This window comes from Salmo salar, chromosome 18 (genome assembly GCF_965601325.2).
Source record: "Salmo salar chromosome 18, fSalSal1, whole genome shotgun sequence".
NCBI classification, from domain to species: Eukaryota; Metazoa; Chordata; class Actinopteri; order Salmoniformes; family Salmonidae; genus Salmo; species Salmo salar.
Window position 1 is genome coordinate 69,917,948 of NC_138308.1, and position 3,774 is coordinate 69,921,721.

Genomic DNA, 3,774 nt, shown 5'->3' on the forward strand with positions numbered 1-3,774 from the left:
GAGTTCAGAATTAACCTGGAAGAATCCATTGAAGAGTTTGGGTGGGAGGTATTTGTAGATGAAGGTGCAGTCAACATGTAAGAGAAAGTCTGACAAGTTGGTCAGTGTGTAATGTGTAATTCTAGCAAATGGTCATTGACCTTTTTACAATATGATATATGGGTAAATCCATTTCAATTCAATCCCTTTTTGACAACATCCCTTTTGATTTAAACAAACAAAACTTTCCATACATATTTTCTCATAGAAGAAGTGTTCAGAAAGTGACTTTTTAGACCTGAATGCCAAAACATTCAGGAGATTAAGGTGCTCATACCCCACCATACCATGAGACATTCATGTCTTTATCACTGGAAAATATACACTTGAGTTTGATATAATTTAGAAACTTACAAACAGCGTTGTCAAACTATTTAATGATTTATTGAAAATAAAAACGTTTTTGAAAATAAAAATTGACATTTTTACATCTTTAACATCAATTATCTAAAAACGCTTAAACTCAGATTTTTTCATATTCACGCATGTTGTTGCTTAGACCCTATTTCACGTCATCTGAGGTTTTTGTGCTGTGCCTGCCATCAGTTGAGACAACATGCCCTTGAATACAACAGGGTGGGTTTCATTTCTATCACAGAAATATAATTCATAGTTGGGACCTATCCCTTCAGACCACTGCAATTTAGCTGGTATACCAGTTGCACTTTAATTGAATTGAAATGTTAATTTCTAATTGCAACAACAAAGATGACCACCGGTCCACCCACGGTCGAATTTCAAATGTCTTTCTATTACATTGATCATCAGATATATGGGACCAGAAATCGTGCCTGGCATTTCCAACACACTAGCCTATTTGTTTCCTTGAGGGCCCCATACCGGCCAATTGTTTTCCTCGATTCCCCCACACCAGCCCATATTTTCACTTGAGGCCCCCATTTTTAGGCAGATAATGATCTGTGGGCCTGTATAACTTGTTTTTTGGCGCAAAATGATCATGATATGGCTAATAATTGGGGCCCCGGGGAAAATATGGGCTTGTGTGTTGGAAATGCCAGGGCCTATTTCTGGTCCCAGTCCGTCCCTGAGAGGCTGAATAGAAATTTGATAAGAGCTCAGAACATATTTAATTGTCTGGTATGGTTTTCAGGCTGACAGAATCTTACTCCCCAAATAATTGGCTATACATCACGCAGTCCTGACAGCTGATAGGCTACATGGCTCACACCCCTCATGCACAACCCCTCAATGCCATCATCCGTTTTCAACTTTTCGAGGGAGTTTTGGGGGCTTCTCATTAATTATGATTAGCTCTGCATATTGTCATTAAGAGGGTCAACTCTTAATTGGGCTGGAGCTTCTGTAAGACCCACGCTGTACTTGAAATAAATTATGGGTGCATTCATAGAAATGCAGCTGTGCAGGACTGGTATGCCAACTCCGGTGTCCTTGTCCATACTTGAAGAGACAATGGCAGGGGTTCGGATTGGCCATCTGGCAAATCAAATAAAGGTTTATTGGTCTTGTATACAAAAATCTGTCAGACGCCAGATGGGCTAGACCATTTTTTAGGAGGGTATGCTGGTCAAATTTTTTATATCATTTATTTGGGGGAAAAAGAGCGTGACACAGCCGGCGGCCCATGGGCTTGTTAATATAGACTACATGACCAAAAGTACTGTATGTGGACACCTGCTTGTCAAACATCTCATTCCAAAATCATGGACATTAATATGGAGATGGTCCCCCCTTTGCTGCTATAACAGCCTCCATTCTTCTGAGAAGGCTTTCAACTAGATGTTGGAACATTGCTGCATCCGCCACAATAGCATTAGTGAGGTCGGGCACGTATGTTGGGTGATAAAGCCTGGCTCGCAGTCGGCGTTCCAATTCATCCCAAGGGTATTCAATGGAGTTGAGGTCAGGGCTCTGTGCAGGCCAGTCAAGTTCTTCCACACCAATCTCGACAAACAATTTCTGTATGGACAGAATCGTCTAGAATGTCATTGTATGCTGTAGCGATTAAGATTTCGGTTCGGACCTAGCTCCCAGACCATTATTCCTCCTCCACCAAACTTTACAGTTGGCACACACTATGCATTGGGGCAGGTGGCATTCTCCTGGCATCCACCAAACCCAGATTAGTCCGTTGGACTGCCAGATGGTGAAGAGTGATTCATCACTCAAGAGAACATGTTTCCACTGCTCTAAAGTCCAATGGCGGCGAGCTTTACACCACTCTATCCGGCGCATGGCATTGCGCATGGTAATCTTAGGCTTGTGTGCGGCTGCTCGGCCATGGAAACCCATTTCATGAAGCTCCCAACAAACAGTTCTTGTGCTGACCTTTCTTTCTTCCAGAGGCATTTTGGAACTCAGGAAGGATTGGTAGAACAGAGGACAGATGATTTTTACGTACTACGCGCTTCAGCACTCGGCAGTCCCGTTCTATGAGCTTGTGTGGCCTACCACTTTGCAGCTGAGCCGTTGTTGCTCCCAGAAGTTTCCACTTCACAATAACAGCACTTGTAGTTGACCGGGGCAGCTCTAGCAGGGCAAACATTTTACGACCTGACTTGTTGGAAAGGTGGCATCCTATGCAGGTGCCATGTTGAAAGTCAATGAGCTCTTCAGTAAGGCCATTCTACTGCCAATGTTTGTCTATGGAAATTGCATGGCTGTGTGCGCGTTTTTATACATCTGTCAGCAACAGGTGTGGCTGAAATAGCCGAACCCATTAATTTGAAGGGGTGTCCACATACTTTTGTATATATAGTGTATTTTTGTAGAAGCCTAGGCTATAGCCTACCTTTTTCTCTGTTGACATAATCTAGCAGCTTTCTCAATTGGGCGGATGCAGTGAGGAACAGCCCCCCTACCAGGATTGGCCGGCCCAGTTGAGTTCAAAGTCAAACATGCCAGTTAACCAGCCAGATCCAACTGAAGTTGCCGAAATGACCGGTAAAAAATGTAAAGGTTGGTGCAGAGAACAACAAAGAAAGCTCTCAAAGCCTGTGCAGCAAAATGTGGGCTACCAAATTAACAGATGTTAATGTTTAAAAAAAAGTTATGCTGGTGCTTTTGCCAGCTGAACTAAAGAAGCAAAAAGTGAGCAAGGATTGTGAGGGAAATGCTACTACACGAGCCGAGTCAAATTTGGATGATGAGGACCAAGAACGTGATTCTAGGCTCACAGACAGTTTAAACAGGGAATCTGCCGTTGCTACATCAATTTTTGGATTCTAGAAGAATATAACTTATTAATGCCTCATGAGCTTAGTTCAACCGTCATACCGCACCAGAACGCAACATATTACCTTGTTTTACTCCCATATTTGTAAACAATGTAAATGCAAACAAACACTGTATAGACTCAAAACATGGATAAAACTATATATTTTGATATCATGGATGTTCAGTCCTTGCATCCATGGCTTTGTCTATGAATTTGAGAGAGGCTACATTTCTCCAGACCCATCCCTCAGCTTTTTACCAAAACAGAGGCGGGGTGAACGTTATTGTTTCAATTAAGGATTCTAGTTTTGTGGCTATATAGTGTTTGTTTACATATACTTTGGGGTAAAACAAGACAATATTTTGGGTTCTGATGGGATACAACATTTGAGCGGTTGGTACAATAATGCCAGAGCGGTCCACCACTTGACGGTCGTTCCAAGTTCCCACGGCCACAAAGTCATAAACCCCGCCCATTTCTACAATTATCTTCTTAAAATCTGATCTTAAACCTAACCGTAACTTTAACCACACTGCTAA